Source organism: Megascapheus bottae, chromosome 24, assembly GCF_031878675.1.
Source record: "Megascapheus bottae isolate mThoBot1 chromosome 24, mThoBot2.hap1, whole genome shotgun sequence".
In the NCBI taxonomy this organism is placed as follows: domain Eukaryota; kingdom Metazoa; phylum Chordata; class Mammalia; order Rodentia; family Geomyidae; genus Megascapheus; species Megascapheus bottae.
This window is the reverse complement of record NC_143532.1, coordinates 11,436,385-11,451,731: the sequence shown is the minus strand read 5'-3', so window position 1 is coordinate 11,451,731 and position 15,347 is coordinate 11,436,385. Positions and strand designations below refer to the sequence as shown.

The 15,347-nt window shown below is 41.4% G+C and overlaps 1 protein-coding gene and 1 non-coding gene across 2 annotated transcripts in view; both read left to right on the top strand.

Annotated features, from left to right (window-relative positions):
• Positions 1 to 15,347, top strand: part of Tango6 (transport and golgi organization 6 homolog) — a 148,250-nt gene that overhangs the window by 67,791 nt on the left and 65,112 nt on the right. The gene's annotated exons all lie outside the window — the stretch shown is intronic.
• Positions 7,351 to 7,445, top strand: LOC150046942 (small nucleolar RNA SNORA26). Its single transcript, XR_016539590.1, has one exon. It is a non-coding gene; the product is annotated as a small nucleolar RNA SNORA26 (small nucleolar RNA).

Below are 15,347 nucleotides of genomic sequence, written 5' to 3'. Positions count from 1 at the left end.
AGAAGAGAGGAGAGGAGAGGAGAAGAGAGCAAAAAGAAAAAGGAGAGGAGAGGAAAGGAAAGGAAAGGAAAAAGGAAGGACCTTATGCCCCAAGCCAACTTGGGAGGTGAACATCTTGACATGCCCAGACAAATCACACTGTCCCTTCCACTCTCTTCCTTTCAGAGAACAGTTTTATTTTTGTCAAAAGAGTCAAAGGGAGAAAGGCAGAAAGCCCAGAAGGGGACGATAGATCCAAGATGACATTATTCTTAACAGTGTCAGACTGAGTACAATTACAAGCCTTAACTTGTCAGGCACTGAACTCTGTCTCATTCTCAGATTTCTACCTCAAATAAAGAAAGTTAAGAAACCATTAACTGAAAATAAGTTCATCCCTTGAAGGATCATCTAATTGGATCTGGCATGGAAATTTGGAATGCAGTCCTGTGAAGTTTATCATCTCCATTTATGTCCTTGAAATGGGAAGATTTCTTTTATGTTCTGACTGGTTTCTGTAGCACCTAATTAACAATGAGCATTTATTGAATGTCTTTCATATGTGTTCTCTCAGTAAACTCATGAAGTCATTCTGGGAAGTAGAAATTATCCTCATTTTTTTAAACTTATTTGATGTATCATTCACATGCCTAAAATTCACCAAATTTAAGTATGCAAGTCAGTGGCTTGTAGTATAGTTTTACCACCATTACTCCTATCTAATTTTCAAGTATTTTCATCTCATATCCATTGTTGGCTACTTCCTATTCCTCATTCCCACAGCCCCTGAAACCACTAATCTACCTTTCTCTCTCTGCCACAGAGCCACACACCCATCCTCCATCTACTTTTTCTCTGAATTTATACTAAATGTAAATGGAATCACAGAGTGCAGTTGTATCAAAGATTTTTTTTCTTTCTGGCTCATTTCACGTAGTATAATTCCTTTAAGTTCATTATTGTTATAATATTTTACCATAATGATGAGCCAATTTGTTTATTTTTGTCAGTCCTGGGACTTGAACTCAGGGCCTGGGCACTGTCCTTGGACACGTTTTGGCTCAAGGCTAGCACTCTGCCACTTGAGCCACAGCACCACTTCCAGCTTTTTCTGTGTATGTGGTACCGCGGAATCTAACCCAGGGCTTTGTGCATGCTAGGTGAGCACTCTACTACTAGGCTAAGCTCCTAGGCCCCACAGTTTATTTATCATCAGCTAATGGACAGTTTGGGTGTTTCTACTGTGCCACATATGAATAGTATTACTATGAATATTGTGTACAGGTTTTGTTTGTACAGCCTTTTTGCTGTTTAATTGGAGATTGAGTCTCATCCTACGTCAATTCTCAGATCGCAGCCTCTTGAATGAATAGCTAGAATTATACATGTGAGCCACTAGCACTCAGGCCAACGTTAGGTTTTTTTTGTCTTGTTTTGTTTTGCAGGGGGGAAGAGGTGGGGCTTGAGCTCAGAGCCTGCTCACCATCCCTGAGCTGTTTTGTTCTTTACCACTATGAGCCACAACTCTACTTCTGTTTTTTGTTTTGTTTTGTTTTTTTGTTTTTTTTTGCCAGTCCTGGGTTTAAGCTTAGGGCCTGAGCACTGTCCTTGGACTTTCTCAAAGCTAGAGCTCTACCACTTGAGTGTCAGCACCGCTTCTGGCTTTTATCTATGTATGTGGTACCGAGGAATCGAACCTGGGTTTTCATGCATGCTAGGCAAGCACTTTAACCACTAGGCCAAACTCCCGGCCCTCTACTTCTGTTTTTTATACTTCTTTTTTGGCCAGTCCTGGGCCTGAGCACTGTCCTTGGACAGTAGGCTAGAGCTCTACCACTTGAGCCTCAGCACTACTTCCTGCTTTTTTCTATGTATGTGGTACCGAGGAATCAAATCTGGGTCTTTGTGCATGCTAAGCAAGCACTCTACCACTAGGCCAAACTCCCAGCCCCTCTACTTCTGTTTTTTTCTGTGGTTAATTGAAGACAGTGGTCTCACAGACCTTCCTGCCCAGGCTGGGTTAGAACTGTGATTCTCAGACCTCAGCCTCCTGAGTAGCTAAGTTTACAGGTGTGAGCCACTAGTACCTGGGTCACTGTTTGATCTCCAAGATTGCTCCAGATAATTACCATATAAAATAAATGGCAATAAGTAGTGTAGAAATTTCTATTATGTTACATGCTAGTCATATAACCCCACAAGTTAATAATACCACCCTCATCTCATAGAAGAGGAGACTGAGGCCCAAAGAAGTTTACTTGGACCAAAGTGACTCAGATAAAAGTTACAAGAGTAGAATTTGAATCCAAGTCTCACTGGCTCTAAAGACTGTGCTCTAACCAGAGGGAGAAATAAAAAAAAATTATGAAGCCCATCCTTCCTGTTAAAGTTTTTTTTTTTTTAATTGTTCCTAGTATGGGAGAACCAGGCCTGCCTATGGAAATCAACCAATCTTTTATAACTTAGTAATATGCTGATGTCATGCCGACTTGATTTTTGTTTTGCTTTGTTCATTTGGCAACATGTGCAGTATTAATTTTTAAGTCATCTCTGTATCTTTGCAACTCATTTTCTAAACTCACACTTCCTGCTCTCCTTTCAGCACCATGGAGCATTAGGAAAGGCCTCAGAAATCAGATGTAGCATTTATTCAGTTTGCTTTGTGTGTTAGTCTGTTTTGAGCTGCTATAACAGAATATTTGAGCCTGGACAATTTATCAAGGACAGACATTTATTGGTTTTACTTTTGGAGGCTAAGAAATTTAAAGGGTAAGGGCCCAGATCTGGCTTGGGTAAGGTTTGGGTGAGGACAGAAAGACCAAGAAATAGGTTTGGAGGTAAAAGGTCTGAACTCATCCTTTACAGCAAGTCACTGACCACTCCCACAATGATGGCATCAGTCCAATTATGAGGGAAGAATCATCATGACTAATCACCTCATAAAAGTCCCATCTCTCAACACTGTGGTATCTAAGTGTTGATTTTCCATCTCATGAACTTTGAAGAACACATTCAAACCATAACACTGGGCTGGGTGCTCACGTATATAATCCTAGCTACCCAAGAGGCTGAGATCTGAGGATCAAATTCAAAGCCAGCTTGACATGAAAGTGTGAGAGTCTTATCTCCAGTTAACCACCAGAAAACTGGAAGTGGTGGAGGTGGCATTATGTCTCAAGTGGTAGGGCACTAGCCTTGTGCTGAATTGCTCAGGGACAGAGTTCAAGCCCCATGACCGACCAAAAAAACCAAAAACAAAACAAAACAACCAAAAATGCATAACATGGAAGTCTCTAATTTTCTGTATAGAAATTTTGAGATTTTGGGGCCGGGAGTTTGGCCTAGTGGTTAAAGTGCTTGCCTAGCATGCATGAAGACCCGGGTTCGATTCCTCGGTACCACATACATAGAAAAAAGCCGGAAGTGGTGCTGAGGCTCAAGTGGTAGAGCTCTAGCCTTGAGAAAGTCCAAGGACAGTGCTCAGACCCTGAGCTCAAGCCCAGGACTGGCAAAAAAAAAAAAAAAAGAAATTTTGAGATTTTGGGTTTTTTTTTTTTTTTTTTTTTTGCCAGTCCTGGGGCTTGAACTCAGGGTCTGGGTACTGTCCTTGAGCTTTCTCAAGGCTAACGCTCTACCACTTGAGCCATAGCACCAATTCCAGCTTTTCTGAATATGTGATACCAAGGAATTGAACCCAGGGCTTTATTGCATTCTAGGCAAGCACTCCAGGCCTCTTGTATTTCTTTTTTGCTGTTTTTGGTGATTGAGCTTGAACTCTGGGTGTTGGTGCTGTCCCAGAGCTCTTCAGCTCAAGGCTAGTGCTCTACCACTTGAGCCACCACTTCTGGTTTTCTGGTGCTTAATTGGAGATTAGAGTCTTATGGACTTTGATGTCCAGGCTGGCTTTGAACCGCAATCCATAGATCTTAGCCTCCTTAGTAGCTAGGATTACAGGCATAAGCCACTGAGCCCAGCTTCTGGCAACTCTTAAGAGGATAAAGATAGTTATCATACAACCCACCAGTTGTAATCATATTCCATTTCAGGAGAAATAAAAACACATTCACACAAAATTTATATGTCAGGATTATTTATAACAGCCCCAAAGTAAGAACAACCAAGACGTGGATGAATGGCTAATTAAAATCTGGCACATTTATATAAGAGAATACTATTTGTCCGTAAAAAGGAATGGTTCACACTTTGATTTGAATGAACCTTAAAAATGAGAGAAGGCAGAAACAAAAGGCTATATATGATATAATTCCATTTATATAAAATGTAAGAATGATCTATAAGTATCAAAAGTAGTGTTTATTAAAGGATAGAGAATGGAAATGGGATGTTACACAATGAACATGCAATTTCTTTTTTGAGGAGATGGATATGTTTTAGAATTACATAGTTGTGATTACTTTTTTTTTTTTTTTTTTGCCAGTCCTGGGCTCAAGCTCAGGGCCTGAGCACTGTCCTTGGATTTTTCTCAAGGCTAGAGCTCTACCACTTGAGCCTCAGCACCACTTCCGGCTGTTTCTAGGTATGTGGTACCAAGGAATTGAACCCGGGTCTTCATGCATGCTAGGCAAGTACTCTACCACTAGGCCAAACTCCTGGCTCTGCATAGTTATGATTATTGCATGATCTTATAAAATATACTTACAGTAACTGAATTATATGCTTTTAAAATTAACTTAAGGACTGGAGGCATGGCTCATATGTTAAGAGTGCCTACCTAGAAAGCACAAGTATCTTTAGTTCAAACTCCAGTATCAGGGAAGCAAGCAAAGAAGGAAGGAAGGAAGGAAGGAAGGAAGGAAGGAAGGAAGGAAGGAAGGAAGGAAGGAAGGAAGGAAAGAAGGAAGGAAGGAAGGAAGAAAGAAAGAGAAAGAGAGAAAGCAAAAAAAGGCAAGCAAGCTATCTAAGGTGGGGCATGGCTTATCACTATCATCCACTTGATCTGCTTGAGTGGTCCAGTAAAAAGTTAGCAAGACCCTTATTTTAGCCAATAAATCTGTGTGGAGACATGTGCCTTTCATCTCAGCTACATATGAGCCATAAAGAAGAGGAATAGGGCCCAAGGCTGTTCTGGGCAAAAAGTGTAGCCCTCCTTGAAAAAAATCACTGGAGCAGAAAGGGCTGGGAGCATGTTTCAAGAGATCAAACACTTGACCATCAAGTTCTAGACATAAGTTCAAACCCTAGTATTACGGGGGGAAAAAATGTTGCCAACGTTTTTTTAAACTTAAAAATTCAGAATGGGAGGCCAGGAGTTTGGCCTAGTGGTACAGTGCTTGCCTATTATGCATGAAGACTCGGCTTCTATTCCTTGGAATCACATACTTAGAAAAACCTGGATATGGGCCGGGGGTTTGGCCTAGTGGTAGAGTGCTTGCCTAGCATGCACGAAGACTCGGGTTCGATTCCTTGGTACCACATACTTAGAAAAAGCCAGAAGTGGTGCTGAGTCTCAAGTGGTAGAGTTCTAGCCTTGAGAAAAATCCAAGGACAGTCCTCAGGCCCTGAGCTTGAGCCCAGGACTGGCAAAAAAAAACAAAAAAAATACAAACCTGGAAATGGTGCTGTGGCTCAAGTGATGGAGCTCTAGCCTTGAGAAAGCCCACGAGCCAGTACTCAGGCCTGATTGGGGGACTTGGGGAGGCGGGGCAGGGGGAAGACAGCCTGGGCATTAAAGAACGTGAGACTCTTTACCTCCAATTAACCTCTAGAAAACCGTAAGTGGCACTGTGGCTCAATGGGTAGGGTTGAAGAGCTCAGGGATAGTGCCCAGACCCAGAGTTCAAGCCCTATGACCCACCCCCCCCCAAAAAAATCAGAATGGTAGTTTTTCATGAAGTTCTTAGACTTATAGATGGATTACAGGATTTAGATGGAAATGAAGTCAGAGATGGAGGGGTAGAAGGGAAAATGAAGGCTGGAAGAATGAAGCAGACAAAAGGAAAGGAAAATAGTTCAGGTTATCAGTGGTGTAGTACAGGCCCCCAGATAAGGAGCAAGGACAGCTGGAATGTGGAAGGCTTTCTGTGAGCTCCAGAGACCTTTGTGGTTTTCATTCTCCACTTCAACTAATGGCTGGGTGCTGACTTTCATGGATTAAAGGCATTAGTCTTGCTGATAGTTACTATTTATTTGCCTTATTTTCCCTCAGGACTTACTAGTGTTACTTGTGTATCACATAAAACTTACATTATTTTATTTGCTCCTCTCTATAATCCGTAAGAGTATCTAGCTCCACATTTTCTGAGACAAAGAAACCAAGGCTCAAAAGTCGTCACCTAGCCAGCCAGCAGGTAATGGATTCAACTCCACAACCAAGGCCCTTTCTCAGTTCCCCATAACCCCTGCACATGCAGGTGGTAGAATTAAGATGTGGAACCCGTTATCTTGACATTTGTAGCTAAGCAATTACAGACTTCTTAATTTCATGGTTTCCAAGGCTTATTTCAAATCTCTACATTCTATTCATGTAGACTACCTTGTCACATAGGCAGAATTCTCAACCAGGGAGACAGTTGTGAGCTACCTTGGGATAAAGAGTTGCTCAAATGTCTACTTTACAAGCTATTAAGAAGCCTGTAAGTACTCTCCCTGAAAAACAGTTATTTAAAATTTACCCTGGAGCTACCCCTATTTTAGTAAAGTTAGAATTGGAAGACAAGGTAAAGAGGATAGAGTAGAAAGAGTGGAATGTACAAGGCAGTATTCTATACTCTTCAGGGAGCCTATCAGGGTCACTGGAGATAGCAGTGGAAGGGTATATTGTCCTTCTGTCTCTTTCTTTCCCACACTAAAAAGCTTATATTACCCTTCATTTCAAATACAAATTAAAATTCCTAATCTCACCATATGTGGTTAAGAGGATTCTTGAAGTTGCTCACACACTTAATAAGCCCAATTATAATTTTTTATTAACCCTGACATAGTTCCTTTGTTACTGAATCATAAGTTTAATATCTTTTAACTTAGTGATGCATCAATTTCACCCTCTTAGGTCATGTCAGATCTTAGACAGTGGTAGAAAACCACCCTTAAATGATGCCTGTTTTTGGCAACTCAGTTTTATATTTGTTCATTACACCTTGACATTTGGCTTTGCTTTCTGACCTCGTGGTACCTCTGCTCCCCATGAGGAGGCAGGTGGCTTGGGAATGAATTGAGCCTGAGGAAACAGATCGCAGACCTAGAGCTATTGAAAAACCAATTAGATCATCTACTTGTTAGGGCATGATTGAAAGTTTTCCTTCTTGAGAAAGCTTTTTTAGAAGTACGTTTACACATTGTATTCAACTTTTGTTTCATTATTCATAACCTGACCTTAGATAGGAACAAAAAGAGTAGGGTATCCCCTTTCTTGTGCCCTTGTATGGGAGTACATTCCTTTAAGAGGCTATACAGAAGAGTAAAATAAGCATCCATAAAACTCATGGATTAGAACTGGGATCATAGCCTAGTGGTAGAGTGCTTGCCTCACATGCACAAAGCCCTGGGTTTAATTCCTCAGTACCAGAAAAACCTGGAAGTGGCACTGTAGCCTTGAGCAAAAAGTGTCCAAAGACAGTATCCAGGCCTTGAGTTCAAGCCCCACGACTGGCAAAAAAAAAGGGGGGGGTCAAAAACATGAGACGGGTATCAAGGTTTGAGAAGTAATGTACCCACTACTTGATGAATGTAACTGTAACCCCTCTATACATTATTCTAACAAAAAAATACAATCTAAAAAAAAAACTCAGATTATCACATTCCTTTGTGGATCCTATCTGAAGTCACAGCTGATGATGGAGGAGAATTGTGAAATATTATCCTTGCCATTGTTGTTTTCTTATTAGTTAAAAATGTCATTTGTTTACTTAAGAGATACTTATTGAGCACCATGTTTGAGGCTGCCGATATAGTGAGGAACACTACTGAGCATAGTCCTTCTCTGCCTTCATGGAGTTTGTTTAGAGGAGAGCAGTTATCTATCAACCATACAATCAGATGTAAAGTGTGGCAGGGACAGGAACTCTGAAAATAGGGTCCCTATTTTTAGGGACATTTTACCCATCAAAGAATGATAGGTGCACAGGCCCATTAGCTTCTGTCCCACACTGCAGGTACAGAAAACTAGGTCTAAGGCTGACAGCAAAGACTGCTTGAACTGTTCTCCATAATACACTCAGAACTGATGAAGGGGGTAGGCTGAATGGGCTCAGAGCAGTACAGTCTGATTTTTCTCTTTCATTGAGTTCTTGCTACAGATTTCATGTAAAAACAAGATTCATGTAAAAAAAAAGGATTCTGTAGTAACGGGGAAAAAAAATGATTTTAAACAATCACTGTGTGAGGCCATCTATCTGCCCAAACAGGATGCTTCCTGTCACATATATCATATGTGATACCATGTATCATGTCATTCCCCCCTTCTTCTCACTGACAGAATGCTGAGGCTTCAATCCCGTGTTCAGGAAATGCAACATGAAATTGTCCAAAGCACAGTCTTCCACTATTATGAAAAACATTCCACTTACAGAGACAACCAATAGAGCCATGTGGAGTTATTTTAGGCCAGTGATTTTCAAGTAATTTTTTTTTAAGCAATGGAATCCATTGTCAAATGAGTCTTAAATGAAGGCATAAAAACCCAAAGGATTTTTTTTCTTGTCTTTTTACTTATGGCTTTTACATTTTTCTCATAGGAGTATATATTGCTTTTCTAATCAAGAGAGAATGTTTTTTAAATTATATGTCTGTTTAGGGAAACTGAATGGTTTGTGATGACAAGGTTCAGGGCTAGCACAGATTGAAACAGATGGTCTCCTCTGTTGTAGTACCCCCTGGTGACCTTTTTTACAACAAGGGCTTACCAAAAGCATGGTGACCATGGCTTATTCACTAGAAAATTACATGATAACAGCAGAAACCTTACTAACAGATGTTTTCCCCCTGGTAGCACTTTTCTTAATGAAATGGTTGCTTAGATACCAGACCATAATAATTGTCTATATTTAGTTTGTAAAGTGATTCCATTTGCAAAGTTATTAAGTCAGAGAATACTAATTAGATAGACGTGAACATGTCCATTATTTCTCATCTGGCAATTCAGTAACCAAATGGTTAAATTAACAGCACCATTTCATCCAGCATGTGTCTCTCCAGATGCTCTTCCTAACAGGGCACCAACCAGGAAAAATGACAGCTCCTAGAGCAACCCCACTCCCCACTTCCCAATGACTGTAGTAGCCCAGCCATATTTGATCTTCTATCAAATATGTCTGTGTTGGTAGCTCTCCCATGTGGCACTAGGTTTCTGAGAGCATCAGTCATGTCAGTGGGTAGAAAGCTGTATTTGAAAAAGGAAAAATAAATTCTACTTAAAGCTTAATAAAGGCAGTGTAAAAGAAGAACCCAAGAATGAAGATTCTTGATTAGGGGGACAGAATTTATAAATGGAAAAGTAGCAATGTAAACCAACAACACAGATCTTCTCCCATACTCTTTGTTGGCTAAATTAAATCATTTACCCTTAAATTCAAACTACGAAATATAGAAGAAAAAAAAGATCTTGGTCATTCATTTTCAGTAATATTTAGCTACTGCCTTACCGTTGAGACAAGCCCCACTTCCCATTTACTAGAGGTTAATTGGAGAGAAGAGTCTCAGGTCTTTTAGTGCTCCAGCTGACTTTGAGCCTTGATCCTCACTGCTACATAATGTCATACTACCATTTTTTTTCCAACTGAATCCTTTTCTTCCACTTTTTAATCCAACTAATTATTTTTTTTTTGCCAGTTCTGGGTCTTGAACTCAGGACTTGGGTGCTATCCCTGAGCCTTAGTTAACTCCCTGTGTGGATCTTGAGAGTATCCCTAAGTCTGGAAACTCCCTGAGATTATAGGCAGTGTCTGTGCAAATATTCCTTTTTCAGGAGAGAGAGGGCTTTTGGAAGGACTTTTACAGAAGCTCTGATTGGTTTCTGTATGACACTCCAGGGCTAAGCCCTATATGTCATGGTCACTGATTTCACAATGATCACTTTCTCTAAGTCAGTGCTAGCCTGGAGCATCTACTACAGGCACTTGCCTAATCACATCTATAAGCTTAATTAAGAACAAAAGAGAAACTTAGGTAGAGCTTCCACTTTTCCTCTGTCATTGGCTAGTTACCCCAGTTACAGAGCAAGGCTCCTCAACTACCAAGCATTCCATAGAGGAGCCTTATCTGTGTATGTGTATATGTGTGTGCATATGTGTGCTGGTCCAGGGGCTTGAACTCAGGGCCTGGTCACTGTCCCTAAGTTTTTTTGCCCAAAGCTAGCATTCTACCACTTGAGTCACAGCTCCACTTTTGGCTTTTTTGGTGCTTAAATAATAAAAGTCTCATAGACTTTCTTGCCCAGGGTGACTTCGAAACATAATTCTGTGATCCTCCTGAGTAGCTAGGATTATAGGTGGGAGCCACTGGCACCAGGCTATGTGCAGTCTTGCCAGAGCTGTATAGGCTAGGGGATGGTTTCTTTTGGGAGCCTGACTTTCTCTAAACTAGTAAGATGCTGACACATCAGTCAGCTTTGCTGATTCAGCAGCTTCTTTGTGTAGGCCTGAGGTGAAATGCCAAGTGGAAAATTTAGTTGCAAATGAGTGGGAAGTTCAGGTGCTTCTCCTACTAGTTTACCCACTCCAGGGTTGCAGAGTGTTTTATTTCTTACCTAAACTAAAAGAGTGACTCACCTAAAAGCTTTCCTATCAGAAGCCCCCCCCCACCTTTTTTTTTTTTTACCAGTAAATATTTTGTTAGGGTATTTTGTTTTTCCAGTCCTGGGGCTTGAACTCAGGGTCTGGGCACTGTCCTTGAGTTTTTTGCAAGACTAGAGCTCTACCACTTGAGTCATAGCATGACTTCTGGCTTTTTTCTATGGATGTGGTACCAAGGAATCGAACCTGGGTCTTCATTCATGCTAGGCAAGCACTCTACCACGAGACCAAACTCCCGGTCCTTCTTTTAGCTCTTTTAAGGTATGATATCCTGGGATTTGAACTTAGGGCTTTGTACTTGCTAATGTATTCCCAGGGCAGCCTCAGATTCTCAGTCCTCACAGAGTTCTAGGATTACAGGCATTTGCCACCATGCCTGGCCATCATAGTATTCTTGACAGTTTTTCTGACTTTTGCGCTCTTGTTCCTTCCACTCTGGAATCATCCAGAGATATGTCTTTGACAGACATTGCCCTGAGAAGATGAACAATGTATTTCCAATGCTATTTTTGGTTTTAATTTATTTGCCAGGTGGAATGGGTATTGGAATAAGAGAAACAAGGTGCTTGCCTATAAAGATACTACAGAATGTAGGTGTTTGAAACACTAGTTAAAAACAGACTCATAAGGGGCTGGGAGTTTGGCCTAGTGGTAGCGTGCTTGCCTAGCATGCACGAAGACCCGGGTTCGATTCCTCGGTACCACATACATGGAAAAAAGCCGGAAATGGTGCTGAAGCTCAAGTGGTAGAGCTCTAGTCTTGAGAAAAGTCCAAGGACAGTGCTCAGGCCCTGAGCTCAAGCCTAGGACTGGCAAAAAAAAAAAAAAAAAAAAAAAAAAAAACAGACTCATAAGACCCAGGAGTATAGCCTAGTAGTAGAGTACTCACCTAGCATGCATGAAGTCCTAGGCTCAATTACTTGGTACCACATACCCAGAAAAAGCTGAAGTGGCACCATGGATCAAGTGGCAGAGCACTAGCCTTGAGTAAAAAGTGTCTAAGGATAATGTCAAGGCCCTGAGTTCAAGCCCCAGGACTAACAGAAAAAAAAAAAAACAAACAAAAAAACAGGGCCAGGAGTTTGGCCTAGTGGTAGAGTGCTTGCCTACTATGCATGAAAAAAGCCGGAAGTGGTGCTGAGGCTCAAGTGGTAGAGCTTTAGCCTTGATAAAGTCCAAGGACAGTGCTCAGGCCCTGAGCTCAAGCCTGGGAATGGCAAAAAAAAAAAAAAAATCAACACAACAGCAACAACAACAACAACAAAACAGGCTCATAATCCTAGTATTTAGTCAAGCTCTGGTGGTGCATGCCTGTTATCCTAAATTACTCAGGAACCTGAGATCTGAGAATCAAAGCCAGCCTTGCCAGAAAAGTCTCTGAGACTCTTATCTCCAGTGATCTACTCAGAAAAATCTAAAAGTGATGCTGTGGTTCAAATGGTAGAATACTAGCCTTGAACACAAAGGAGCTCAGGGACAAAACCAAAGCTCTGAGTTCAAGCCCCAGGACCACCAAAATAAATACTAATAATAAAATAAAATCCTAGTTTTCCATTTCCTTTTTAGATCGCTTTTCTGCCATAATTAATGTTGACAGCATCTTAAGTTAGACTCATTCCTGAATTTCATTATCATTGTGATCTCCTTTTTTCATGGAGATCCCAGCAATGCAAACAGTACCTAGGAAGCCCAACTGGGTCCAGTGGAGATGCTGGATGTTCACATGGAATGCAGAGGGTCAGGTGTTCTCCTTAATGCCAACCTTGGTATCCTTAGAGTACATTTCATGGAGCGAGACTTTGTATGCACTAGGAAGTGTGAGGTTTTCAGTTAGGATCTGCACCATCTATACTATGCTCTACTGTTTCCTCCATAGCACTGCTGGCTGTCAGGGGGGCCGTGAGGAGCAGAGGTATTGAGCAGAAAGGATGGCAATTCTGCTGGGCCACACCTTTTACCTCTCTGTTCTCAGCTCTCTGAACCTCAGCTTCTCCTTAGTAAAATTAGGAATAAGAATGGTAGCCTGCTGGGTGCAGTGGCTCACACCTATAATCTTAGCTACTCAGGAGGCTGAGATCTGAGGATCTTGGTTCAAAGCCAGCCAGGGCACTAAAGTCCTTGAGATTTATCTCCAGTTAAACCACTAGAAAACCAGAAGTGGCGTTGTGACTCCAGGGTTAGGGCAGTAGCCTTGAGCTGAAGAGTGTAGCAACAGAGACAGGCCCAGAGTTCAAGCCCTACGACAAAGAAAGTAAAGGAAGGAAGGAAGGAAGCAAGGAAGGAAGGAAGGAAGGAAGGAAAAAGAAAAGATAGAGAAGAAAAAGAGAAAGCAAGCAAGCTGGAAGGATTGTTGGGAGCATTAACAGGATATGTGCATGTAACATGCTTAAGATCATACCCTGCATGTTGAGGGTACTTGGTGTGTCGTACGTCTCTATTTATTAATAATGGGGCTTTGGAATGGAGCTGTGTCTGAAGTTGGCAGAACACCAGCCAGTGAAGGAAAACATCAGATACTGAGTCTGAGTTTTGGTCCTAAAACAAAAAGAGAAAACAAAAAAACCTTAGAGACAACCCTCAGGCCTCAAATCCAAGCCCCAGGATTGACACAGAAAATAAAAACGAATACTGCTGTTAGTTTTCACTTACTAACAATATTTCATGATTCAGATGGCTTGTAAGTTTGGCAAACTTTAGTAGCTATAGGCTGTCTATTCGTTTTTACTTTTTCTTCTCTAAAACAAGAATTAGAAAAAAAAAAAATGTGGGCTGGGATGTAGCTCAGTGGCAAAGCGCTTGCCTAGCAAGTGCAATGTCCTGGGTTCGATCCCCAGTGCCAAAAAAGAAAAGACAAAAAAAATATATATAGTTAAAAAAATTAAAGGGGCTAGGAGTTTGGCCTAGCGGTAGAGTGCTTGCTTAGCATGCACAAATGCCTGGGTTCAATTCCTTGGTACCACATAATACAAAAGCTGGAAGTGGTGCTGTGGCTTAAATGGTAGAACTCTAGCCATGAGGAGAGCCTAAGGACAGTGCTCAGGCCCTAAATTCAAGCCCCAGGACTGCCCCCCCCCCAAAAAAAAAAAATTAAGGGTCAGGCACTGATAGTTAATGCCTGTAATTCTAGCTACTCAGGAGGCTGAGATCTGAGGATTATGGTTCAAAGCTAGCCCAGGCATGAAAGTCTGTGAGACTCATCTCCAATTAACTACTAGAAAACTGGAAGTGGTGGTGTGGCTCAAATTGTTAGAGCACTAGCCTTGAGCAAAATTGCTCAGGGACAACACCCAGGCCCAGAGTTTAAGCCCCACAACCAACAAACAAACAAAAAGAAAAGAAATTAAGCAAATATATTACCGTCATTTGAGTGTTGCAGTTTATTATGTGGATCCTGATTTAAAGAGGTAGACATTAAAGGGAGATGGGGGAATTGGCGGGGGTGAGCCTTATCAAGGAACATTAGGTGCATATATGAGCATTCCAAAATGAAACCACCTGCATTAATGTTAATTTTTAAAATCCTGGAAGAGCTAGGCTACAGTGACTTATGCCTATAATCCTAGCTATTCAGGAGGCTGAAATCTGAGGATTGAGGTTCAAAGACAGTGTAAGCAGGAAATTTTATGAAACTCTTATCTCTGACTTCAAAAACTGGGGGACAGGCCAGGCAATGGCTCAGACCTGTAATCCTTGCTACTCAGAGGCTGAGATCTGAGGATCGTGGTTCAAAGCCAGCCCAGGCACAAAAGGACCTGAGACTCATCTCCAGTTAATCACTAGAAAATGGGAAGTGGGGCTGTAGCCTTGAGCTAGAGAGCTTGGAGACAGTACCCAGGCCCAGAGTTCAAGCCCCATGACCCACAAAAAAAAAACAGGGCCAGGAACATAGCCTAGTGGTAGAGTGCTCACCTACCATGCCCGAAGCCCTGGGTTCCATTCCTCGGTACCACATACTCAGAAAAAGCCAGAAGTGACATTGTGACTCAAGTGGCAGAAAGTGTTGAGCAAAAAGTGTGCAAGGACTGTGCCCAGGCCCTGAGTTCAAGCCCCACAACTAACAAAAACTGGAAGTGGAGGTGTGGCTCAAATGGTTCCATCCTTAAGTAAAGAAAAACCTAAGGGATAGCACTAAGGCCCTAAGTTCAAGTTCCATTATTCAAAACACACACACACAAAAAATTTGGAAAGAAAAAAACTTTTTAAGGCAAGCTAAAAGCAAATAGACGTTCTTAATCCTCAACTGTTCACCATCAAAACTCATTCATGGAACCCCGTATTTTCCTCAGGCCTGAGTAATACTCATCCTGAATCTATAAATTTGTTGGGACCTGTCCACAGTTAACACAGCTTTGGAGCTGTAGAAAAACTAAGCATTAAATTGGCATGCTAGATGTTATCATTTGCTTAATTACAAAGACAGCTCAGCTATTCAGTTGAGTTCCCATAACTTCCTTGATTTAATGACCAACTTCCTTGGTTTGTGCAACTTCCTGGATTCTTAGTGCTGAAATTACTATTAGTTTTCATGTTAATTAGACTGAAATGTAACAACTGAAATATCCTATTGAAGGTAGTATTTTCTTTCTCTTCCAAGTTCTGCTTTTCTTGTCTTTGTGACTT